The following is a 27,671-nucleotide window of genomic DNA, read 5'->3' on the forward strand; positions in this document are numbered from 1 at the left end:
CACCCGCTGGCGGTGATGCAGGGCAGTCTGGAGCGACTGCTGATGCTGACATCTGGTCCGGACTGAAGGACCTGACAACGATTACGGACATGTCGTCTACTGTCACTGCATATGATTCTCTCAACATTGAAAGAATGGTGGAGGATTATATGAGTGACCGCATCCAAGTAGGCACGTCACACAGTCCGTACTTATACTGGCAGGAAAAAGAGGCAATTTGGAGGCCCTTGCACAAACTGGCTTTATTCTACCTAAGTTGCCCTCCCACAAGTGTGTACTCCGAAAGAGTGTTTAGTGCCGCCGCTCACCTTGTCAGCAATCGGCGTACGAGGTTACATCCAGAAAATGTGGAGAAGATGATGTTCATTAAAATGAATTATAATCAATTCCTCCGCGGAGACATTGACCAGCAGCAATTGCCTCCACAAAGTACACAGGGAGCTGAGATGGTGGATTCCAGTGGGGACGAATTGATAATCTGTGAGGAGGGGGATGTACACGGTGATATATCGGAGGATGATGATGAGGTGGACATCTTGCCTCTGTAGAGCCAGTTTGTGCAAGGAGAGATTAATTGCTTCTTTTTTGGGGGGGGGTCCAAACCAACCCGTCATATCAGTCACAGTCGTGTGGCAGACCCTGTCACTGAAATGATGGGTTGGTTAAAGTGTGCATGTCCTGTTTATACAACATAAGGGTGGGTGGGAGGGCCCAAGGACAATTCCATCTTGCACCTCTTTTTTCTTTTATTTTTCTTTGCGTCATGTGCTGTTTGGGGAGGGTTTTTTGGAAGGGCCATCCTGCGTGACACTGCAGTGCCACTCCTAGATGGGCCCGGTGTTTGTGTCGGCCACTAGGGTCGCTTATCTTGCTCACACAGTCAGCTACCTCATTGCGCCTCTTTTTTTCTTTGCGTCATGTGCTGTTTGGGGAGGGTTTTTTGGAAGGGACATCCTGCGTGACACTGCAGTGCCACTCCTAGATGGGCCCGGTGTTTGTGTCGGCCACTAGGGTCGCTTATCTTACTCACACAGTCAGCTACCTCATTGCGCCTCTTTTTTTCTTTGCGTCATGTGCTGTTTGGGGAGGGTTTTTTGGAAGGGACATCCTGCGTGACACTGCAGTGCCACTCCTAGATGGGCCCGGTGTTTGTGTCGGCCACTAGGGTCGCTTATCTTGCTCACACAGTCAGCTACCTCATTGCGCCTCTTTTTTTCTTTGCGTCATGTGCTGTTTGGGGAGGGTTTTTTGGAAGGGACATCCTGCGTGACACTGCAGTGCCACTCCTAGATGGGCCCGGTGTTTGTGTCGGCCACTAGGGTCGCTTATCTTACTCACACAGCGACCTCGGTGCAAATTTTAGGACTAAAAATAATATTGTGAGGTGTGAGGTATTCAGAATAGACTGAAAATGAGTGGAAATTATGGTTTTTGAGGTTAATAATACCTTGGGATCAAAATGACCCCCAAATTCTATGATTTAAGCTGTTTTTTAGGGTTTTTTGAAAAAAACACCCGAATCCAAAACACACCCGAATCCGACAAAAAAAATTCGGTGAGGTTTTGCCAAAACGCGGTCGAACCCAAAACACGGCCGCGGAACCGAACCCAAAACCAAAACACAAAACCCGAAAAATTTCCGGCGCTCATCTCTACTATTTACCTGGGGTTTAAACAATGAGCCTCCCAAATGTCTCCAATCATCCAGCAACAGTCTACTCTCTCCAAGTCTTTCCAACTCAACACTTGCGTCACAGTTTGCTGTTATCAATGTCTCCTCAAATTCCCATTCAAATGAATGTAAAGCTCACAGAAGAGAGGCATCGCCAGCACAGCTGCATGTTTGAGACAAGCAAGTAGTAGCAGAAGAGAAGATTATGGGGGTCATTCCGAGATGATCGTAGCTGTGCTAAATTTAGCACAGCTACGATCATTCACACTGACATGCGGGGGTACGCCCAGCGCAGGGCTATCCCGCCCTGCATGTCAGTGATGCCCCCCCTTCCCTGCAGAAGTGCAAAGGCATCGCACAGCGGCGATGCCTTTGCACTTCAAGAGTAGCTCCCGACCAGCGCAGCTTTAGCGCGCTGGCCGGGAGCTACTCATCGTTCCCCGGCCCGCAGCTGCTGCAGCCCACCCCAGTTCGGTCTGGCCACGCCTGCGTTAGCCGGACCGCGCCCACGAAACTCCGGCCAAATGCCGCCGTTCCGCCCCCTCCCCGCCTCTGCCTGTCAATCAGGCAGAGGCGATCGTAGCGGCCCGACGACCTTCGGCCGTCTGGCATGCACCGGCGCAGTTCTGACCCGTTTGCGCCGCTGCGATAAACTGCAGCGTGCGATCGGGTCAGAATGACCCCCTATATGGATGGACTGTTGGAGTCCAGCAATGAGAGTGTAGCCTATCAATTTATTGCGAAGCAGTGACTCACAAATATTGGTCCTGAAATGCCTGAGGGATGTCACTGGTTCCTAATGACTGGATAACATAGATATTTGTCTGGACAAAGGGAAACCGAATAAACAATTTTCTTAAATGGTTTGTAACTTAGGGGGTAATTCTGAGTTAATCGCAGCAGGAATTTTGATAGCAGTTGGGCAAAACCATGTGCACTGCAGGGGAGGCAGATATAACATGTGCAGAGAGAGTTAGGTTTGGGTGTGGTGTGTTCAATCTGCAATCTATTTTGCAGTGTAAAAATAAAGCAGCCAGTATTTACCCTGCACAGAACTAAAATAACCCACCCAAATCTAACTCTTTCTGCACGTTATATCTGCCTCCCCTGCAGTGCACATGGTTTTGCCCAACTGCTAAAAAAAAATTCCTGCTGCGATCAACTTGGAATTACCCTCTTAGTACAAAGGGAAAGGTACACTATTAGGAATGTGTTCACAAGCAGAACAAAGTTGTGCAAAGATCTCAGTGGCCATTTGCAACTGAGTTGTGATCATTTCTTGGTGTTCAAGAGGAAGTCGCTTTAGAATTCTGGCCTGGATATCCAGAGCCTGCTACAATCAGAAGTCATTATGTAATACAGAATATCAAGAACCAGGGTCAGACTGGCCCACAGGGGAACAGGGGAAACCACCGGTGGGCCCTACTGCCTGTGGGCCCTCCTCCTCCACTAGGGATAAAGTTCCAGACTATCCTAGTGCCCTGGATTTATGCATTATACATATGTTACATTATACTTCACAATAATTAGGTTTATTATATATTTAGCAAGGGGCACAGAACATATAATGGTTAGCCACGCCCCCACTGGAACCTGGCTACACCTTTAAGCATGGGCCCCTATAGCAGCATTCCCCCGGTGGGCCCTTCATGCCCCAGCCCGACACTGTCAAGAACCATGCGCATGTTTATGACCTTGTAAAAAAGCAAATCCTCTTTTTGTGGCACGAAGACCACCCAATTTTATGCTAATGCAGACCAAATTGGTAGTTTTTTCAGTGGTGCAAAAGTTTGCACTTTGCGAAGTGAGGAGTTGGGGAATCAAGAGCATGTACCATAAGGGCATTTAGTTTTGCAATGATTTAGGGGCTCATCTTTTAGCATCCAAAATGCAGATGTAAAATGTGTCAAAAAAGGCTCAATTTATAACCTATATTATTATACCAGTAATATGGGCCCATCATATGCCGGGATACCTCAGTCCGCCCCCTCCTGCCCCTTCTCCACTATACTTACCCTATGCCAACACAACAGTCCTACTCTGCTTTCTTTGTTGTCTGACCCATCTCCATCACTGCGGTGGGAGATGGCTGGGGTTGCATGCCCCATTTTCACTGCAGATGGTGGAGACAGGATAGTTGTTATATAGATTGTGTACAAATAGGGTAATGTGACTGTAGTATTCATTGCTAAGAATTAAGCCATATCTCTTACTGGGTTTGAGGTTTATTTCTGCTGCTGCCCACCTGCCTCTGTATGAGCAGACACATGGCTATGTCAGCAAATTAATGGAGTGGTCAGCAGTCCATTAGCCCTGGCTTCTTAACCAATCCTTTAGTAGTCCATTATCGGCATGGCACAGCGGACGCCCTCAACCTGTGAGATCACCAGCTGCAAAGCCCAAACCTCCTTGTGGAAGTCCCTGGTAAGATAGGGGGCTTGTTAGAATCCCTCCAAACGTCAGCTCCCGGGTCTCTGCCTCTCTTTGCAGTCTACCTTAAAACTCGTCCTGCCTGTTCTTATGTGTGCTGAATTAACACAGCAGATGGATGCCGCATCGCAGGTCACAGGTGAGTATATCTCCCTCCCTACCTCCCTCCCTCCATCCCATAAAAGGGGTACTGCCTGCCATAATGTGTAAAAAAAAAAATGGGGCCTGCCATAATGTGTAAATAGGGGGACTGCCTCCTATATATATATATATATATATATATATATATATTTATTTATTTATTTTTTAAATGGGGACTGCCTGCCATAATGTGTAAATAGGAGGACTGCCCGCCATAATGTTTTTTACTTTATTTTAAATGGGGACTGCCTGCCATAATGTGTAAATAGGGGGACTGCCTGCCATGATGTTTTTTTTTAAAATGGGGACTCCCTGCCATAATGTGTAAAAAGGGGGACTGTCTGCCATAATGTGTAAAATTAGGATTTTAATTACCTATCGGTAAATCCTTTTCTCGTAGCCCGTAGAGGATGCTGGGGTTCCATTTAGTACCATGGGGTATAGATGGGTCCCTTGGGAGCCATGGGCACTTTAAGAGTTTAATAGTGTGGGCTGGCTCCTTCCTCTATGCCCCTCCTACCAGACTCAGTCTAGAAACTGTGCCCGAGGAGACGGACATACTTCGAGAGAAGGAAATACACAGATAGTGGTGAGATTCACACCAGCTCACACATAACGAAAGGAAAGCCAAGCGAACCAACTTGAAACTATTCAGCAACGGCTGAACAACAGTACTTAACCAAGTAACAATGCATTACTTAACAAGTAACAATGCAGTACTTAACTAAGTAACAATGCAGGAAAACGAAGCGCTGGGCGAGCGCCCAGCATCCTCTACGGACTACAAGAAAAGGATTTACCGGTAGGTAATTAAAATCCTATTTTCTCTTACGTCCTAGAGGATGCTGGGGTTCCATTTAGTACCATTGGGATGTACCAAAGCTCCCAGTACGGGAGGGAGAGCGCGGAGGATCCTGCAGAACAGATTGACCAAACTGAAGGTCCTCAGAGGCCAAGGTATCGAACTTGTAGAACTTAGCAAATGTGTTCGACCCTGACCAAGTAGCTGCCCGGCAAAGCCGCAAAGCCGAGACACCCCGGGCAGCCGCCCAGGAAGATCCCACTTTACGGGTAGAGTGGGCCTTAACAGAATTTGGACATGACAAGCCTGCCGTAGAATAAGCATGCTGGATAGTGAACCTAATCCAGCAAGAAATCGTCTGCTTAGAAGCAGGACACCCAACCTTGTTGGGAGCATAAAGGACAAACAGAGCGTCCAACTTCCTGTGACGAGAAGTCCTCTTCACATAAATCTTCAAAGCCCTCACAACATCCAAGGACTTTGATGTTATTGAGGTGTCAGTAGCCACTGGCACCACAATAGGTTGGTTGATATGAAAAGTCGACACAACCTTTGGAAGAAACTGCTGACACGTTCTGAGCTCAGCCCTATCTTCATGGAAAATCAAGTAGGGGCTCTTGTAGGACAATGTGTTAGGCGCCGAGGGTCCGCCCGTCAGTGCGGCCCGGCGCCTAGCAACTAGGGACGCCGCATGCGGACAGCCGCCGGCTCCCTAGCAACGCTAGACGCCAGGCGCACGGAGCCACTCAGACCCTAGCAACGGGGACGCCACTGTCGGACCGCGTTCCCCGTTGCTGGGTCTAGATTAATCACCTCATTGGTATCCTGGCCGTGCAGCATGCAGCTGCACGGCATGATTGTTAATTACCCTGTCTGGCTCCTGATTGGAGAGCTCCCAGTTAAAAGCACTCTCTGGACTTCTCACAGACGCCGGTAATAGCTTCCTGTTTGCTGTGTCTGTTGCAGAGAGTTTTCCAGTCCTGTCTATCCGGTCGTTCCTGTCCTCAGTGGTCCAATACTCGGAAGTTGTCATCTTTTCCTGGAGTCCTGACCGAGCACCTTTAACATCCTGTGGTGTTCGTGAGTCGCGGCGTAGCCGTGTGTTGCGGCTTGACCGCTTACTATTTATTATTTGGTTACATTGTGTTTCGGAGCTTTTGCGGAGGATTCCGCTCCCACAAATCCACTCTGGTATCCAGCGGTGCTGGATAGGAGTAACGGATTCGTGGATTTTTGGTTGTCCTTTTCCCTGGCGGTTTGTCCGCACATACTTCTGGTTTAAGTTAGTTAGCTTGTAGCCCCTGGCCTGGTTGCTTAGTCAGAGGGCCCCTTGTTATCACCCTGTCTCGGATTTCCCTTTGTCTCCCATTAAGACCTGAGGGGGCATCGGAGTTGGGCAGACATAATCCGCCCTTCAAACGCGGCTGCCATGGGCTCAAGCAACCATAGTCTCGCAGGGGATTTCTGATAACACGGGCGAGACAACGGAGTTAGGGCGCCAGGGGTTACTAGGCTTTCCTGCTCCCTTAACCAGCATTCCATTCCAGTACTCTGACCTCCGTCATAAGATCACCTCTGGTCAGACGTACTGGTATCATAACATTATTACCGGCCAGACTAAAATTTAAAATTAAACAGGGTTTGATTTTTTCCCTTATTTCAGTTTGGAAGATTTGTCGGCCTCATGAATCCCACTGGTGTAGGGCCAAATCCTGGCCAGCTTCTAGTTAGTCAGATTCAAGAACTTACTCAGATGGTTCAGGATCTGTCCCTTCGGGTGAGGTCACAGGAAGATCTGTTACGGACTTCCCCGAGGGTCGTTCCTGAACCAAAAATGCATTTGCCTGACCGTTTTTCTGGGGATAGAAAGCAGTTTTTTAATTTTAAAGAGTCTTGTAAACTTTATTTTCGTTTAAGACCAGTCTCCTCAGGTACGGAATCTCAGCGGGTCGGAATTATTATTTCTTTACTTCAGGGGGATCCCCAGACCTGGGCTTTTGGTTTAAGAACTGACGATCCGGCATTGTTGTCTGTAGACGCCTTTCTGGGGTCTTTAGGGCTATTGTATGATGACCCTGATAGAGAGGCATCCGCCGAGAGTCATTTGCGTGCTCTCAGACAGGGTAAGAATCCCGCAGAGATTTATTGTACGGAGTTTCGCCGTTGGTCGAACGACTGTGGATGGAATGACCCAGCCCTGCGCAGTCAGTTTCGCCTCGGCTTATCTGAGTCTATAAAAGACAGTCTCCTTCAGTATCCCGCTCCTGAGACTCTTGATAAACTCATGGAGCTTTCTATTAAGATTGATCGTCGTCTCAGAGAGCGGAGGGCTGAAAAAGGAGCATCTGTCGGGTCTACTCCTGGTGTTTTTTCCATTCCTGTGGACATAGAGGAGCCCATGCAGATAGGTCTCTCCAACCTGTCTCCTGAAGAAAGAACCAGAAGGCAAAATTCTGGTCTTTGTTTGTACTGTGGGAGTAAGGGACATTTTGCCCGTAATTGTCCGAACAAGTCGGGAAACGCCTCGACCAAGTGAATTGTGAGGGGGTTCACTTTGGTCTGCAGCTTATCTCCTCAAATAATTCACTGTTAGTCCCAGCTAAAGTTTCCTTTGGCAGCCTCTGTTCCTCGGTGTCGGCTTTTGTTGACAGTGGAGCTGCAGGGAACTTTATGGACTTAACGTGGGCCAAGGCCTTAGGTATTCCTCAGTTAGCCTTGGGTAGGTGTATCACCATGCATGGTTTAGATGGGAGTCCCTTGTCCAATGGGGTTATTTCTCTCTGTACACCTCCTGTACTATTTTCGGTAGGAGCTCTTCATTCCGAAAAAATTGAATTTTTCCTTACCCATTGCCCAGCAGTTCCAGTGGTTCTGGGTCACCCTTGGCTGGCCTTTCATAATCCCATCATTGATTGGCAGTCGGGGGAGATCTCACAGTGGGGTACCATCTGTAATAAGGAATGTATTACGCTTCCCATCAGAATAGCTGCTGTCATTCCCGCACCCATTCCTGTGGAATACCAGGATTTTGTTGATGTATTTTCCAAGGGCAATGCGGACATTCTGCCTCCCCATCGGCCTTATGATTGTGCTATTGAGCTAATTCCTGGTGCCACTTTGCCTAAGGGAAGGTTATATGCATTGTCCGGACCAGAAACTGTGGCCATGAATGAATATGTTAAAGAAAGCCTAGGGAAAGGATTTATCAGGCCGTCTAAATCCCCTTTAAGTGCAGGCTTCTTCTTTGTGGAGAAGAAGGATGGATCACTCAGACCTTGCATTGACTTTAGAGCCTTGAATAAAATCTCAGTAAAAAATACTTACCCTTTGCCGCTGATTTCTGTCCTCTTTGATCAGCTACGTTCGGCTGTGATTTTTTCTAAGATTGACCTGAGAGGAGCATATAACCTCATCCGAATCAAGTCAGGGGATGAGTGGAAAACGGCATTCAGTACTCAGTCGGGTCACTATGAGTATCTGGTTATGCCATTCGGCCTGTCTAACGCTCCGGCAGTTTTCCAGGATCTCATTAACGATGTGCTCCGTGATTTTCTTGGAAGATTCGTAGTAGTCTATTTAGACGATATCTTGATATATTCTGACTCTATTGAACAACACGTTACCCAGGTGCGTCAGGTTCTAAAAAAATTACGTGAAAATCACCTATATGCCAAGCTGGAGAAGTGTGAATTTCATGTCACGGAGGTATCCTTTTTGGGGTACATTATTTCCCCTCGGGGATTCTGTATGGAACCGAAGAAGCTCCAAGCCATCCTTAGTTGGGCGCAACCCACCAACTTAAAAGCAATTCAGCGCTTTTTAGGGTTTGCGAATTATTATAGAAGATTTATTCACCCTTTCTCCGACCTAGTTGCTCCCATTGTGGCACTGACTAAGAAGGGAGCGGATCCAACCAACTGGTCACGTGAAGCTGAGTTATCTTTTCAGGCCTTGAAACAAGCCTTTGTCTCAGCCCCGGTCCTCAGACATCCCAACCCAGAATTGCCTTTCATTGTTAAGGTTGATGCCTCGGAGGTTGGAGTAGGGGCTATCCTATCTCAGAAGGATCCGGATTCTCTGGAATTACATCCTTGTGCCTTTATGTCCAGGAAATTCTCATCTGCTGAATCCAACTACGATGTTGGTAACCGGGAATTACTGGCTATTAAATGGGCTTTCGAGGAGTGGAGGCATTGGCTTGAGGGAGCAACACATACCATTTCAGTTTTGACTGATCACAAAAATCTTCAGTACATTGAATCAGCTAAACGGCTGAATGCCCGGCAAGCTCGTTGGGCTTTATTTTTTACTCGTTTCAAGTTTATTATCACCTTCAGGCCAGGTTCCAAGAATGCCAAGGCGGATGCCCTGTCACGCAGTTTTCTTCCAGTTCATGATAACAGTCCTGTTACTCCCATACTTCCGTCTTCAGTCATTCGGGCAGGCCTCACACAAGATTTATTTACCCAGTTAAAGCAGCTTCAACATCAAGCTCCTGGAAATACTCCTGCTGGTCGTCTTTATGTCCCTGAGTTTTTGAGAGCAACCGTTTTGACGGAGTTTCATGATAGCAAAGTTGCCGGGCATCCGGGGATCGCTAAGACTTTGGAATTAGTCTCCCGCTCAGTATGGTGGCCTGGTCTTTCCAAAGACATTAAGGAGTTTGTTTTTTCGTGTCAGGTCTGTGCACAGCATAAAGTTCCCCGTTCCTTGCCTATCGGTCAACTTATGCCCTTGAATGTTCCTCTCAGGCCATGGTCTCATATTTCCATGGATTTTGTGGTGGACCTCCCTCTGTCAGCCGGATGCCGAGTCATATGGGTGGTAGTTGACCGTTTTAGCAAGATGGCCCATTTCATTGCTCTTCCCCGATTGCCATCTGCCCAGGGATTGGCAGTTTTGTTCCTCCGCCATGTTTTCAGACTCCATGGGTTACCCACTGATATTGTTTCTGATCGGGGTCCACAATTCATTGCACAATTTTGGAAGTCTTTTTGTGCCTCTTTAAAGATGAAATTGTCTTTAACGTCTGGCTACCATCCCCAATCCAACGGGCAGACTGAGCGAGTTAATCAATCATTAAAGCAATATTTGCGTTTGTACTCGGCCAAACTCCAAAATGACTGGTCCGAGTTTCTTCCGTTGGCGGAGTTTGCTTACAACAATGCCTGTCATTCCTCCACCAATGTGTCTCCATTTTTTACAGTTTTTGGTTTTCACCCCAGAGCTAATTCCTTTTTTCAACATTCCTCTGTCTCCTCACTGACCTTGACCGCTCATCTCAGACTCATTTGGAGAAAAGTGCACCTTGCTCTCAGAAAAGCGGCATTTCGGGAGAAAAATTTTTCTGACAGGCTCCGGCGGCCGTGCACTTTTAAAGTTGGAGATAGGGTGTGGTTGTCGACTCGCAACATTAGACTTCGACAAACCTCAGCCAGATTGGGCCCTAAATTTATTGGACCATTTCATATTATAAAAAAAATCAATCCAGTTGCTTCCCGGTTACGTTTACCAAGAACTCTCCGGATCGGAAATACTTTCCATTGCTCCCTGTTGAAACCATACGTTTCTTCCAGTAGATTTCCTCGGAAGATCTCTCAGGGGAAATCACCAATAGATGTACAGGGTCAGCAGGAGTTCTTGGTGGAGAAGGTTCTCGATTCCAAGTTGTCCCGGGGTCGGCTTTATTTTTTGGTACATTGGAGAGGTTATGGTCCAGAAGAAAGGTCTTGGGTCCTGGATGAGGATCTCCATGCCCCGAGGCTCAAAAAGGCATTTTTTCGAGAATTTCCTCAGAAACCTGGCCTTAGGGGTTCCTTGACCCCTCCTCAAGGGGGGGGTACTGTTAGGCGCCGAGGGTCCGCCCGTCAGTGCGGCCCGGCGCCTAGCAACTAGGGACGCCGCATGCGGACAGCCGCCGGCTCCCTAGCAACGCTAGACGCCGGGCGCACGGAGCCGCTCAGACCCTAGCAACGGGGACGCCACTGTCGGACCGCGTTCCCCGTTGCTGGGTCTAGATTAATCACCTCATTGGTATCCTGGCCATGCAGCATGCAGCTGCACGGCATGATTGTTAATTACCCTGTCTGGCTCCTGATTGGAGAGCTCCCAGTTAAAAGCACTCTCTGGACTTCTCACAGACGCCGGTAATAGCTTCCTGTTTGCTGTGTCTGTTGCAGAGAGTTTTCCAGTCCTGTCTATCCGGTCGTTCCTGTCCTCAGTGGTCCAATACTCGGAAGTTGTCATCTTTTCCTGGAGTCCTGACCGAGCACCTTTAACATCCTGTGGTGTTCGTGAGTCGCGGCGTAGCCGTGTGTTGCGGCTTGACCGCTTACTATTTATTATTTGGTTACATTGTGTTTCGGAGCTTTTGCGGAGGATTCCGCTCCCACAAATCCACTCTGGTATCCAGCGGTGCTGGATAGGAGTAACGGATTCGTGGATTTTTGGTTGTCCTTTTCCCTGGCGGTTTGTCCGCACATACTTCTGGTTTAAGTTAGTTAGCTTGTAGCCCCTGGCCTGGTTGCTTAGTCAGAGGGCCCCTTGTTATCACCCTGTCTCGGATTTCCCTTTGTCTCCCATTAAGACCTGAGGGGGCATCGGAGTTGGGCAGACATAATCCGCCCTTCAAACGCGGCTGCCATGGGCTCAAGCAACCATAGTCTCGCAGGGGATTTCTGATAACACGGGCGAGACAACGGAGTTAGGGCGCCAGGGGTTACTAGGCTTTCCTGCTCCCGTAACCAGCATTCCATTCCAGTACTCTGACCTCCGTCATAAGATCACCTCTGGTCAGACGTACTGGTATCATAACACAATGTCCCCAATTCTGACACATGCCTAGCAGATGCCAATGCCAACAGTGTGACAGCCTTCCAAGTAAGAAACTTGACCTCAACCTCCTGAAGAGGTCCGAACCAATCCGATTGCAGGAACTGCAGCACCACATTAAGATCCCACGGTGCTGTAGGAGGCACAAAAGGTGGTTGAATGTGCAGAACCCCTTTCAAGAAAGTCTGAACCTCAGGGAGACCAGCCAATTGTTTCTGGTAGAAAATGGACATGGCCAAAATCTGAACTTTTATGGAGCCCAAGCGTAGGCCCACATCCACACCTGCTTGCAGAAAGAGGAGAAACCATCCCAGTTGAAACTCCACCGTAGGAAACTTCTTGGATTCTCACCAAGACACATATTTTTTCCAAATCCGATGGTAATGTTTAGACGTTACTCCCTTCCTAGCCTGTATCAGGGTAGGAATGACCTTTCTCGGAATGCCCTTCCGAGTTAAAATCAGGCATTCAACCTCCATGCCGTCAAACGTAGCCGTGGTAAGTCTTGAAAAGCGAACGGCCCCTGTTGCAGAAGGTCCTCGCAAAGAGGAAGAGGCCTCGGATCCTCCAGCAGTGATTCCAGATGATACGTGTATGAAACCCTTCTTGGCCAGTCCGGAGCAATGAGGAACGCCTGAACTCTTGTTCTTTTTTATTAGTTTGAGAATCCTTGGGATGAGCGGAAGTGGAGGGAAGACATACACTGACTGGAACACCCACGGAGTTACCAGGGCGTCTACCTCCACTGCCTGTGGGTCTCTCAACCAGGAACAGTACCTCCGAAGCTTCTTGTTGAGGCGGGAGGCCATCATGTCTATTTGAGGTACACCCCAATGACTTGTTACCTCCTCGAACACCTCCGGGTGGAGGCCCCATTCTCCTGGATGGAGATCGTATCTGCTGAGGAAGTCCGCTTCCCAGTTATGTACTCCCGGAATGAAGATCGCTGACAGTGCCACGCGTGCTTTTCTGCCCAGAGGAGGATTCTTGTTACCTCTGACATTGCGGCTCTGCTCTTCGTTCCACCCTGTCGGTTTATGTCGGACACCATCGTTACATTGTCCGACTGAACTGAATGGCCTGTTCTTGTAGAAGATGTGCCGCTTCTAGAAGGCCGTTGTACACAGCCCTTAGTTCCAGAATGTTTATTGGAAGGATGGATTCCAGACTTGACCACTTTCCTTGGAAGTTTTCCCCTTGGGTGACTGCTCCCCAACCTCTGAGACTTGCATCCATGGTTAGAAGGATCCAATTCTGAATCCTGAAACTTCGGCTCTCGAGTAGGTGAGAAGTTTGCAACCACCAGAGGAGTGAAATTCTGGCTTTCAGCGACAGGCGTATCCGCTGGTGCATGTGAAGATGAGATCCCGACCATTTGTCCAGGAGATCCAGTTGGAAGGACCATGCATTAAATCTTCCGTACTGTAGAGCCTCGTAGGAGGCAACCATCTTCCGCAGAAGGCAAATGCACTGATGAAGGCTTCAGGACATCCCGGACCATTGACTAGATCACCAACGCTTTCTCCACCGGGAGAAACGCCCTCTGTACTTCCGTGTCGAGGATCATCCCCAGGAAGGACAGTCTCCTTGTCGGTTCTAAATGTGACTTTGGAAGGTTCATGATCCACCCATGATCCTGGAGTAGTCGAGTTGAGAGAGCAATACTCTGCAACAGCCTCTCCCTGGAAGATGCCTTTATAAGGAGATCATCAAGTTATGGAATAATGTTCACTTCCTACTTGCGGAGGCGTAGCATCATCTCTGCCATGACCTTGGTGAACACCCTCGGTGCTGGGGAGAGGCCAAATGGCAGCGCCTGGAACTGATAGTGACAGTCTAGCAGCGCAAATCTCAGATAAGCCTGGTGAGGCGGCAAGATCGGAACGTGAAGGTACGCATCCTTGATATCCAGGGATACCAGGAATTCCCCCTCCTCCAGACCTGAGATCACCGCTCTCAGAGACTCTATCTTGAATTTGAATTCCCTCAAGTAGGGGTTCAATGACTTTAGGTTCAATATCGGCATTACCGAACTGTCCAGCCTTGGTACCACAAACAGGTTTGAGTAATAACCCTTGTTTGTTAGGTGAGGTGGAACTGGAACAATGACATTTGTCTGTACCAATTTTTGAATGGCTTCCTGTAGGATAGCACTTTCTGTCAGTGAAGCTGGTAAGCCTGATTTGAAGAATCTATGAGGTGGGAGTTCTTGAAACTCCAGTCTGTACCCCTGGGCAATGATGTTTTGTACCCAGGGGTCTAGGCATGATGACGCCCAGACGTGACTGAAATCCCTTATTCTTGCTCCCACCTGCCCGATCCCCAGGCTGGGAGGTCCACCGTCATGCTGAAGATTTGAAGGAAGCAGAACCTGGCTTCTGCTCCTGTGAACCTGTTGGTGCAGGTATTCTAGATTTCCCCTGCCTCCACCATGCAACCTGCAGAATCCTGTATGTGATGTAAAAACAAGTCAATGTCACTCCTATCCATAGTATCTAAATCCTCTAGTAATGTGCCTGACCACTTTATTATGGCTTTAGAAATCCACGCACAAGCAATCATGAGCCTTAAAGCCACGCCTGTAGCTGTGTATAGTGATTTGAGCGTAGTCTCAATCTTACAGTCAGCCGGCTCGTTCAAAGTGGTTGAACCAGGGACAGGTAAAACCACTTTTTTAGACAACCTAGATACAGAAGCGTCTACTATAGGCGGGTTTTTCCACTTTTTCCTGTCCTCCTCTAGGAATGGAAAAGCAATGAGAATCCTTTTTGGGATCTGGAATTTTTTCTCTGGGTTTTCCCAGGATTTTTCAAACAAGGCGTTTAACTCCTTAGAAGCAGGGAAGGTAAGGGAGGATTTCTTATTGTCTGTTAAGTAAACCTCCTCTACCTGCTCAGGTACTTTTTCAGTAATGTGTAAAATGTCCCTAATGGCCTCAATCATGAGTTGCACCCCCTTAGCAAGGGATGCATCTCTCCCCTGCATATCCCCATCACTGTCCCCCGTATCAGAGTCGGTATCCATGTCGGCTTGCATTATCTGGGCAAGAGCACGCTTTTTAGGGTATGTAATAGGGGCATTAGATGAGGTAGTGGGAGCTGAGTACTGCAAAACTGCTACAGATTGTTGTAAAGCCTGCGTTACATTCTCATTATGAGATATCCTAGATGAAATCTGGGATATCATTCCCCTTATAGAATCCACCCATGGGGATTCGGACTCAGAAGGCTGAGAAGGCACACGGCAGTCCTGAGTACATGGAATAAACTCATGAGAAGATACACACTCTGCAGCACAAGATACAAAAGTCCCTAGACGGGTGTAATATGTTATGCCGGCGCTCAGACTCCCGGCGGCCAGCATACCGAACGCCTGCATACAGACAGCTGGGCGAGCGCAAATTAGCCCCTTGCGGGCCCGATGCACTTGCCACGCTGTGGGCACAGTGGCGCACTACGCGCGCCACGCTATCTATTCTCCCTCCAGGGGGGTCGTGGACCCCCAAGAGGGAGAAAAGGTGTCGGTATGTCAGCGGTCGGGATTCCGGCACCGTTATGCTGGTTGCCGGGAGCCCGGCCGCCGGTAAACTGGAGACCACCCTCCCCAGACATGTTAATGTGAGATATACAGCCACACAGGAAAATGTCAGACACAGTTTCCCCCAGAGTACCTTCAGAGAGTCACAGAGTATAAGGAGCCAGCCACACAGCGCCCCAGTAGACAGTTTATACAGTAAACAGCCGGCGCTTCCTGAATAACCTTAATAGATTAAACAGCTAATATCTCACTCTCCCCCCTGTCTATAACACCCTGGTACCGCAGAGGATAGCTGGAGTTATGTGGAGGGCAGCGCTCCCTGTCAGCGTTCTGTTGCTGTGATCTGCAGGGAGAAAATGGCGCTGGTGAGTGCTGGATCCGCTCTGAGGAGAAGCCCCGCCCCTTGTAATAGCGCGTCTTCCTGCACTTATTGTATTATACTGGCCTGTGGCAATTTGCAGCTAACAGTCGGATAAGTCCCTGGTAGCCTTCTGTGACCAATGTAGGGTGATTGCGCTGGCTCAGGACGCCCCTCACAGCGCCGTACACAGTGTGCCTCTGAGCCCTACGGAGCGCAGCCTGTCAGAGCTGCGCTCCCACCCTTGTTCCGCCATTCCCACCGGCGACCCGCTTTCCGGGGCCGCCGGCGTTATACTCAACACTCTTTTTTCTTCTGGCTCTGTTAGGGGGTGGCGGCCGTGGTGCGAGAGTGAGCGGTCGCCTCGTGGGCTTGCGATCAGCACCCTCAGGACCTCAGTGTCCTGTCAGCAGAGATAGAGAACCATTAACTCCTAGAGTTGGTTCCTACTCCCCCCTAAGTCCCACGAAGCAGGGAGGCTGTTGCCAGCAGCCTGCCTTTACCTAACTAAACTCCTAAAAAAATGTAAACTAGAAAAACTCCTAGGAGCTCCCCTAGGTGTGACTGGCTCCTCCGGGCACATTTTCTAAACTGAGTCAGGAGGGGCATAGAGGAAGGAGCCAGCCCACACTATTAAACTCTTAAAGTGCCCATGGCTCCCAAGGGACCCACCTATACCCCATGGTACTAAATGGAACCCCAGCATCCTCTAGGACGTAAGAGAAATAGGGGACTCTGCCTGCCTAATGTGTAAAAAAGGGGACTCTGCCTGCCCAATGGGTAAAAAAAGGGGACTCTGCCTACCTAATGCGTAAAAAAGGGGGACTCTGCCTTCTTAATGTGTAAAGAAAAAAAAAGGGGGTCTCTGCCTGCCGTAATGTGTAAAAGTGAGCTGTGCCTGCCGTAATGTATAAAAGGGGGCTCTGCCTGCCGTAATGTATAAAAGGGAGCTATGCCTGCCGTAATGTGAAAAAGGGAGCTATGCCTGCCGTAATGTGAAAAAGGGAGCTATGGCTGCCTAATGTGTAAAATAGAGCTCGGTGGCCACGTCCCTTCCCCATGAAGCCATGCCCCTATATTTTTGGCGCGCACTGGCACTTGTTTGTGTATGGGGGGTACCAATGCTGTTTCTTGCACACAGCGCTAAAACGTCTAGTTACGGCACTGGCGCCACTACTGGGGGTGTTTTAAATGGGGGTACTATTGTGTAGCCACGCCCCTTCCTTGTGAGACCACATCCTTTTATTGACGATTGCTGTGTCCCTTTGTGAAATATGGAAGGGCGCAAAAATAAGATTTTACTAACCGGTAAATCTATTTCTCGCAGTCCGTAGTGGATGCTGGGGACTCCGTAAGGACCATGGGGAATAGACGGGCTCCGCAGGAGACAGGGCACTTTAAGAAAGAATTTGGATACTGGTGTGCTCTGGCTCCTCCCTCTATGTCCCTCCTCCAGACCTCAGTTAGAGAAACTGTGCCCGGAAGAGCTGACAGTACAAGGAAAGGATTTTGGAATCCAGGGCAAGACTCATACCAGTCACACCAATCACACCGTATAACTTGTGATAAACTTACCCAGTTAACAGTATGAACAACAACGGAGCATCAGATCAACCCTGATGCAACCACAACATAACCCTTATTTAAGCAATAACTATATACAAGTATTGCAGAAGAAGTCCGCACTTGGGACGTGCGCCCAGCATCCACTACGGACTACGAGAAATAGATTTACCGGTAAGTAAAATCTTATTTTCTCTAACGTCCTAGTGGATGCTGGGGACTCCGTAAGGACCATGGGGATTATACCAAAGCTCCCAAACGGGCGGCAGAGTGCGGATGACTCTGCAGCACCGAATGAGCAACACAAGGTCCTCCTCAGCCAGGGTATCAAACTTGTAAAACTTTGCAAAAGTGTATGAACCTGGCCAAGTAGCTGCTCGGCAAAGCTGTAATGCCGAGACCCCTCGGGCAGCCGCCCAAGAAGAGCCCACCTTCCTTGTGGAGTGGGCTTTTACTGATTTTGGAAGCGGCAATCCAGCCGCAGAATGAGCCTGCTGAATCGTGTTACAGATCCAGCGAGCAATAGTTTGCTTTGAAGCAGGAGCACCCAGCTTGTTGGATGCATACAGGATAAAACAGCGACTCAGTTTTCCTGACTCTAGCCGTTCTGGCTACATAAACCTTCAAAGCCCTGACCACATCCAGCAACTCGGAATCCTCCAAGTCACGAGTAGCCACAGGCACCACCATAGGTTGGTTCATATGAAAAGATGACACCACTTTTGGCAGAAATTGTGGACGGGTCCGCAATTCTGCCCTGTCCATATGGAAAAACAGATAGGGGCTTTTATGTGACAAAGCCGCTAATAATGACACACGCCTAGCTGAAGCCAAGGCTAATAGCATGACCAACTTCCCCGTGATAAATTTTAACTCCACGGTTTTGAGTGGCTCAAACCAGTGTGACTTCAGGAAACTCAACACCACGTTAAGATCCCAAGGTGCCACTGGAGGCACAAAAGGGGGCTGAATATGTAGCACTCCCTTTACAACGTCTGATCTTCAGGAAGAGAAGCCAGTTCCTTTTGAAAGAAAATGGATAGGACCGAAATCTGGACCTTGATGGAACCCAATTTCAGGCCCAAAGCCACTCCCGACTGTAGGAAGTGAATGAAACGGCCCAGCTGGAATTCCTCCGTAGGGGCATTCCTGGCCTCACACCAAGCAACATATTTTCGCCATATACGGTGATAATGTTGAGCCGTCACATCCTTCCTAGCCTCTATCAGCGTAGGAATGACCTCATCCGGAATGCCTTTTTCTGCTAGGATCCGGTGTTCAACCGCCATGCCGTCAAACGCAGCCGCGGTAAGTCTTGGAACAGACAGGGCCCCTGTTGCACAAGTCCTGTCTTAGAGGCAGAGGCCACGGGTCCTCTGTGAGCATTTCTTGCAGATCTGGATACCAAGTCCTTCATGGCCAATCCGGAACAAAGAGTATTGTTCTCACTCCTCTTTTCTTATGATTCTCAGCACCTTGGGTATGAGAGGAAGAGGAGGAAATACATAGACCGACGGGAACACCCACGGTGTCACCAGTGCGTCCACAGCTATCGCCTGAGGGTCTCTTGACCTGGCGCAATATCTCTGCAGCTTTTTGTTGAGGTGGGATGCCATCATGTCCACCTGTGGCAGTTCCCACCGACTTGCAATCTGCATGAAGACTTCTTGATGAAGTCCCCACTCTCCCGGGTGGAGGTCGTGCCTGCTGAGGAAGTCTGCTTCCCAGTTGTCCACTCCCGGAATGAACACTGCTGACAGTGCGCTTACGTGATTCTCCGCCCAGCGAAGAATTCTGGTGGCTTCTACCATCGCCACCCTGCTCCTTGTGCCGCCTTGGCGGTTTACATGAGCCACTGCGGTGATATTGTCTGACTGAATCAGAACCGGTTGGTCGCGAAGCAGGGTCTCCGCTTGACTCAGGGCGTTGTATATGGCCCTTAGTTCCAGGATATTGATGTGAAGGCAAGTCTCCTGCCTTGACCACAGCCCTTGGAAATTTCTTCCCTGTGTGACTGCCCCCCACCCTCGGAGGCTTGCATCCGTGGTCACCAGGACCCAGTCCTGAATGCCGAATTTGCGACCTTCGAGAAGGTGAGCACTCTGCAGCCACTACAGGAGAGACACCCTGGCCCTGGGGGATAGGGTGATTAACCGATGCATCTGAAGATGTGATCCGGACCACTTGTCCAGTAAGTCCCATTGGAAGGTCCTCGCATGGAACCTGCCGAAGGGAATGGCCTCATATGATGCCACCCTCCTTCCCAGGACTCGAGTGCAGTGATGCACTGACACCTGTTTTGGTTTTAATAGATTCCTGACCAGTGTCACGAGCTCCTGAGCTCTCTCTATCGGGAGATAAACTCTTTTCTGGTCTGTGTCTAGGATCATGCCTAGGAGAGCCAGATGAGCTGTAAGAACCAACTGCGACTTTGGAATATATAGAATCCAGCCGTGTTGCCGTCACACTTCCAGAGAAAGTGATACGCTGTTCAGCAACTGCTCTCTTGATCTCGCTTTTATGAGGAGATCGTCCAAGTACGTGATAATAGTGACACCTTGCTTCCGCAGGAGCACCATAATTTCCGCCATTACCTTGGTGAATATTCTCAAGGCCGTGGAGAGACCAAACGGCAACGTCTGAAATTGGTAATGACAATCCCGTACCGCAATTCTGAGGTACGCCTGATGAGGTGGATAAATGGGGACATGAAGGTATGCATCCTTGATGTCCCGAGTCACCATAAAATCTCCCCCTTTCAGGCTTGCAATGACCGTCTTAGCGATTCAATCTTGAACTTGAACATTTTCAGGTATATGTTCAGGGATTTTAAATTCAATATGGGTCTGACCGAACCATCTGGTTTCGGGACTACAACATGATCGAATAATACCCCCCTCCTTGTTGAAGGAGGGGAACCTTGACCACCACCTGTTGAAGATACAATTTGTGAATTGCAGTTAACACTGTTTCCCTCTCGTGGGGGGAAGCCGGCAGGGCCGTCGGTGAGGGGGCATCTTCTCAAAGTCCAGCTTGTATCCCTGAGACACAATATCTATTGCCCAGGGATCTAACAGGGAGTGAACCCACTTGTGGCTGATCTTACGAAGGCGTGCCCCCACCGGGCCTAGCTCCGCCTGTGGAGCCCCAGCGACATGCGGTGGATGTTTGTAGAGGCCGGGGAGGACTTTTGTTCCTGGGAACTAGCTGTGTTGTGCAGCTTCTTTCCACTGCCCCCGCCTCTGGCAAGAAAGGACGCACCTCAGACTTTTTTTCTTTATTCGAAAGGCTGCATTTGATAATGTCGTGCTTTCCTAGGCTGTGCAGGAATATAAGGCAAAATATCAGAATTACCAGCTATAGCTGTGGAGACCAGGTCCGAGAACCCTTCTCCACACAATCCTCAGCCTTCCATATGCCTCTTAAGTCGGCATCATCTGTCCATTGGAAATCGACATAGCTTTGACTCTAGGACCCAGTATACTCATGTCTCTTTGGGCATGTTTTATATATACATATCTCTTAAGACAGCATCTTTAATATATATATATATATATATATATCTCTATATATACATATATATATCTATATACATACTAGGGTCTCAATCTCTGCTGATAAGGTACCTGTCCACGCTGCCACAGCGCTATAAACCCATGTCGACACAATCGCCGGTCTGGGTAGTGTACCAGAATGTGCACGCTATCTGCAGGATCCCTGAGAATAGCTGTTACGTCAGGGCTACCTTTTGGGCAAACGTGACACCCTAGGGGAAGATTCCCATCATATCCTGGCCCTAGTGGGGAAAGGATACTGGCTGAGAATTCTTTGTGGGAAGCTGCAGCTTCTTGTCTGGAGATTCCCGCTCTTTTTCATCCTGAGAGGAGGGAAATTTACCTCAGCTTTCTTCCCCTTAAACATGTGTACCCTTGTGTCAGGGACAGATGAGTCATCAGTGATATGCAAATCATCTTATAATACAATAATCATATATTGAATACTTTTCTGCCATTTTGGCTGTAACTTTGCATTATCGTAGTCGACACTGGAGTCAAACTCCGTGTCGATATCAGTGTCTATTATCTTGGATAGTGAGCATTGAGAGACTCTAAAGGTCTCTGCGACATAGGGACAGACATGGGTAGATTTCCTGTCTGTTCTCTAATCTTTTGTGCAATAAATTCACCTTAGCACTTAATTACACATATCCAACCAGGTGTCGGCGTTGTCGACGGAGACACCCTCTCACACACATATTTGCTCCATCTCCTCCTTAGGGGAGCCTTTTACCTCAGACATGTCGACACCCACGTATCGACACACCACACACTCAGGGAATGCTCATCTGATGACAATTCCCCCATAAGGCCCTTTGGAGAGACAGAGAGAGAGTATGCCAGCACACACCCCAGCGCTATTAACCCAGGAATAACACAGTAACTTAATGTTAACCCAGTAGCTGCTGTTTATATTGATTTTTGCGCCTAATTATATGCCCCCCCCCCCCTCTCTTTTTACCCTCTTCTACCGTGTAACTGCAGGGGAGAGACTGGGGAGCTTCCTCTCAGCGGTGCTGTGGAGAAAAAAATAAGAATTTACTCACCGGTAATTCTATTTCTCGTAGTCCGTAGTGGATGCTGGGAACTCCGTAAGGACCATGGGGAATAGACAGGCTCCGCAGGAGACTGGGCACTCTAAAGAAAAGATTAGGTACTATCTGGTGTGCACTGGCTCCTCCCTCTATGCCCCTCCTCCAGACCTCAGTTAGGGAAACTGTGCCCGGAAGAGCTGACATTACAAGGAAAGGATTTTTGGAATCCAGGGTAAGACTCATACCAGCCACACCAATCACACCGTACAACTTGTGATAACCTTACCCAGTTAACAGTATGAACAACAACTGAGCCTCACTCAATGGATGGCTCATAACAATAACCCTTATTTAAGCAATAACTATATACACGTATTGCAGAAAGTCCGCACTTGGGACGGGCGCCCAGCATCCACTACGGACTACGAGAAATAGAATTACCGGTCAGTAAATTCTTATTTTCTCTGACGTCCTAGTGGATGCTGGGAACTCCGTAAGGACCATGGGGATTATACCAAAGCTCCCAAACGGGCGGGAGAGTGCGGATGACTCTGCACACCGAATGAGCAAACACAAGGTCCTCCTCAGCCAGGGTATCAAACTTGTAGAACTTTGCAAAGGTGTTTGAACCCGATCAAGTAGCCGCTCGGCAAAGCTGTAAAGCCGAGATCCCTCGGGCAGCCGCCCAAGAAGAGCCCACCTTCCTTGTGGAATGGGCTTTTACTGATTTTGGATGCGGCAATCCAGCCGCAGAATGAGCCAGCTGAATCGTGCTACAGATCCAGCGAGCAATAGTTTGCTTTGAAGCAGGAGCACCCAGCTTGTTGGGTGCATGCAGGATAAACAGCGAGTCAGTCTTCCTGACTCCAGCCGTTCTGGAAACATATATTTTCAAAGCCCTGACTACGTCCAGCAACTTGGAGTCCTCCAAGTCCCAAGTAGCCGCAGGCACCACAATAGGTTGGTTCAAATGAAACGATGATACCACCTTTGGGAGAAATTGGGGACGAGTCCGCAATTCTGCCCTGTCCATATGGAAGATCAGATAGGGGCTTTTACATGACAAAGCCGCCAATTCTGACACACGCCTAGCCGATGCTAAGGCCAACAGCATGACCACTTTCCACGTGAGATACTTTAGTTCCACGGTCTTAAGTGGCTCAAACCAGTGGGATTTCAGGAAATCCAACACAACGTTAAGATCCCAAGGTGCCACTGGTGGCACAAAAGGGGGCTGAATATGCAGCACTCCCTTAACAAACGTCTGAACCTCAGGCAGTGAAGCCAGTTCTTTTTTGAAAGAAAATGGATAGGGCCGAAATCTGGACCCTTATGGACCCTAATTTTAGGCCCATAGACACTCCTGACTGTAGGAAGTGCAGGAATCGACCCAGCTGGAATTCCTCTGTAGGGGCCGTCCTGGCCTCACACCACGCAACATATTTTCGCCATATACGGTGATAATGCTTTGCTGTCACGTCCTTCCTAGCCTTTATCAGCGTAGGAATAACTTCCTCCGGAATGCCTTTTACCGCTAGGATCCGGCGTTCAACCGCCATGCCTTCAAACGCAGCCGCGGTAAGTCTTGGAACAGACAGGGCCCTTGTTGCAGCAGGTCCTGTCTGAGAGGCAGAGGCCATGGGTCCTCTGTGCGCATTTCTTGCAGTTCCGGGTACCAAGTCCTTCTTGGCCAATCCGGAACAATGAGTATTGTTCTCACTCCTCTTTTTCTTACAATTCTCAGCACCTTTGGTATGAGAGGAAGAGGAGGAAACACATATACCGACTGGAACACCCACGGTGTCACTAGCGCGTCCACAGCTATCGCCTGAGGATCCCTTGACCTGGCGCAATATCTTTTTAGCTTTTTGTTGAGGCAGGACGCCATCATGTCCACCTGTGGCAGTTCCCATCGATTTGCAATCTGTGTGAAGACTTCTTGATGAAGTCCCCACTCTCCCGGGTGGAGGTCGTGTCTGCTGAGGAAATCTGCTTCCCAGTTGTCCACTCCCGGAATTAACACTGCTGACAGTGCTTGCACGTGATTCTCCGCCCAACGAAGAATCTTTGTGGCTTCCGCCATTGCCACCCTGCTTCTTGTGCCGCCCTGGCGGTTTACATGGGCGACCGCCGTGATGTTGTCTGACTGAATCAGCACTGGTTGGTCTCGAAGCAGGGGCTCCGCTTGACTCAGGGCGTTGTATATGGCCCTTAGTTCCAGTATATTTATGTGCAGACAAGTCTCCTGACTTGACCACAGCCCTTGGAAGTTTCTTCCTTGAGTGACTGCCCCCCATCCGCGGAGGCTTGCATCCGCGGTCACCAGGACCCAGTCCTGTATGCCGAACCTGCGGCCCTCGAGAAGATGAGCACTCTGCAGCCACCACAGAAGAGACACCCTGGCCCTGGGGGACAGGGTGATTAACCGATGCATCTGAAGATGTGATCCGGACAATTTGTCCAGTAAGTCCCATTGGAAGGACCTTGTATGGAACCTGCCGAAGGGAATGGCCTCGTATGACGCCACCCTCCTTCCCAGGACTCGAGTGCAGTGATGCACTGACCCCTGTTTTGGTTTTAATAGATTCTTGACCAGTGTCACGAGCTCCTGAGCTCTCTCTATCGGGAGAAAACCCTTTTCTGGTCTGTGTCTGGGATCATGCCTAGGAGAAGCAGATGAGCTTATTGCTTTATGGAATCTTATTTATGAATATTAATATTCAATATAACATATATGGTTATTAATATATGGATATATTTAAATTAATATGCGTTATCATATATATCTGCAAATATATTATGTCAGGCTTACAAATTAATTGGCTGATAAATATATGCAGTCCTTATATATATATGACTTATGAAATTATGAAGTTAAGATTCCTTAAAGAGAGTTCAAGCTTGAATATTACCGCTCTTTTTATATGATTCTTTATTTACAGGCAGATCAAATCGTACAGAATAAGATATACACAGTAGTGATATATATACTAATTATAATTATATTAAGCTATGCTATGTTTCCTTCGTTACATAACATAAAACAACATGACATAAGTTTCACAAACAGTTTCAATTGCTAACATAAAATGTATACTTGCAAGTTAAAGATTGCCATCCCAAGAATCATTCCTTCTGCATGTTCTCCATGACTTCTCCTCCTGACTGACTTCCTTCCTTCTCCTTCTTCTTCTCCCTCTCCCTCTTCCTTCCTTTACCACAGAGGCTGTTCTGCTGGTGGTCTGTGTGACCATAGCAGACTCCATGCGCTGCACATTGATGCAGTCCTGCAACATGTAACTTTCCTTAATTTTAGGATCTTGACTGATTAAGTCATTTCTGACTCCTGTAGACTCTGTGTACAGAGTTTCACATACCTCAACACTATTCCTGTTTGGTGTTTCTATCTCAGCTTGCTTGCTGGATGTTATCTCTTCATCAGAGATCTTGACAATTTGATTACAAACTGTCAGGCTTTTCGCTTCTGCCCCAAACTTTTTCTGTTTATTTTTCTGTTTAAGGGACTTAAATAACGAATGCATTTTTGCATTAATGGTCAGGCACGCCTTACGAAGACGTGAACCTGATTCTTCTTTACATTTCTGTTTGGCTTCTAGAGCCGCAGTTCTGCGCATTTTTCTAAATGCTACAGAAAACTTTTGCATTTTTAACATTTCAATGCTAAATTTATATATTCTTTGTTTTTAGTACTGAAGGTATCCTCTCCTTAAGATTGACCGGTGTCTTAAGGTTAAACTCTAATACCTGGTACATTTATACATTTATTTGGAAATACTCTTTTCCACTGTGCACATTTTCTATTCTAGGCCTTTAAATTCTTTATTCTCATTTGTAACCTATTCCACTGTGATCTTGTATTTTGCCAGCAGGCTTATAGCCTTTGGTGCTGCTTCCTAATAGATATTATGTTAGTTAAAATAACGTATATTGCACTAACACATTTATCCTAGGTTATACAGAATACAAAATTGACATTACACAATGGTAATAAATTTTCATAGATACATCCCCACCGTGATTCTGCAGATTTGGTAGCCAGCTTATAGCATCTGCTACTCCTCATAAATATTATAGATCAGATAATCAGATTCAGTAATAACAAGTCCCTTCGTGGTCGCCAATATTGCTTTATGGAATCTTATTTAAGAATATTAATATTTAATATATCATATATGGTATTTAATATATGGATATATTTCAATTAATATGCATTATCATATATATCTGCAAATATATTATGTCAGGCTTACAAATTAATGGGCTGATAAATATATGCAGTCCTTATATATACATATGACATGAAATTATGAAGTTAAGATTCCTTAAAGAGAGTTCAAGCTTGAATATTACCGCTCTTTTTATATGATTCTTTATTTACAGGCAGATCAAATCGTACAGAATAAGATATACACAGTAGTGATATATATACTAATTATAATTATATATGCTTCCTTCGTTACATAACATAAAACAACATGACATAAGTTTCACAAACAGTTTCAATTGCTAACATAAAATGTATACTTGCAAGTTAAAGATTGCCATCCCAAGAATCATTCCTTCTGCATGTTCTCCATGACTTCTCCTCCTGACTGACTTCCTTCCTTCTCCTTCTTCTTCTCCCTCTCCCTCTTCCTTCTAACTCCTAACTACAAGTCTGGTCCTTTTATCTCATATTTTACCAATTCAAACTATCATATTCTCATAGTTTCCAATGGAATAGGTAATTATAGGTTTGTCAGATTCCAAGGTGTAATAAAACAAACATTGAACTGGGCTGTCGTGTCCTGTTCACGGAGGCATGGTGTCATAAAAGTGTGGTGTCCACACTGCCTTAAGCAAGTATAGTATTGTAAAATCTGGAATGTCTTTTCATCCAAAGTTCTGTTGTATTGACAAGTTTTCCTGGGGTCGGTTACACAATGTTTTATCAATGGATGTGATCTCTTTTCATAGTAGTTAATTTATACTCCCTAGCTTTTAACCTTCACTGGACAATAGACAAACCAGTAGATTCTGATCTACTGTAAGCACACCTGTGAATTCCAATGACCAACAGAGCTCTGTCACATACCTATTATCATTTATGGCCTAATACCTTTTCTCTACAATGACTCTTGATCTTACTGTAACCTCTCTGGCCTTATTTATGACTAGAGCAGAATAAACCTGTTCCCTACACTATTTTTTACCATCTTGCTGTAAAACACAAATATACAGTATATCTATATAAACACATACACAAACCTAATCTCTTAAATCAGCTAAACATTACCTCATACATTCAAACTTATTTCATATCTATTCCTTACTATATATATCCAGTATACTGTCCACTATGGTAACATCGCCTATTTATAATGAATTATATTTTGATTCAGACAATATCCATTGCCCTAATATTATACTAAGTGCAGACAATTACCTATAAGGCAACAAGCTGTAAGAACCCACTGCGACTTTGGAATATATAGAATCCAGCCGTGTTGCCGTTACACTTCCAGAGAAAGTGATACGCTGTTCAGCAACTGCTCTCTTGATCTCGCTTTTATGAGGAGATCGTCCAAGTACGTGATAATAGTGACACCTTGCTTCCGCAGGAGCACCATAATTTCCGCCATTACCTTGGTGAACATTCTCAAGGCCGTGGAGAGACCAAACGGCAACCTCTGAAATTGGTAATGACAATCCCGTACCGTAATTCTGAGGTACGCCTGATGAGGTG

Source organism: Pseudophryne corroboree, chromosome 5, assembly GCF_028390025.1.
Source record: "Pseudophryne corroboree isolate aPseCor3 chromosome 5, aPseCor3.hap2, whole genome shotgun sequence".
In the NCBI taxonomy this organism is placed as follows: domain Eukaryota; kingdom Metazoa; phylum Chordata; class Amphibia; order Anura; family Myobatrachidae; genus Pseudophryne; species Pseudophryne corroboree.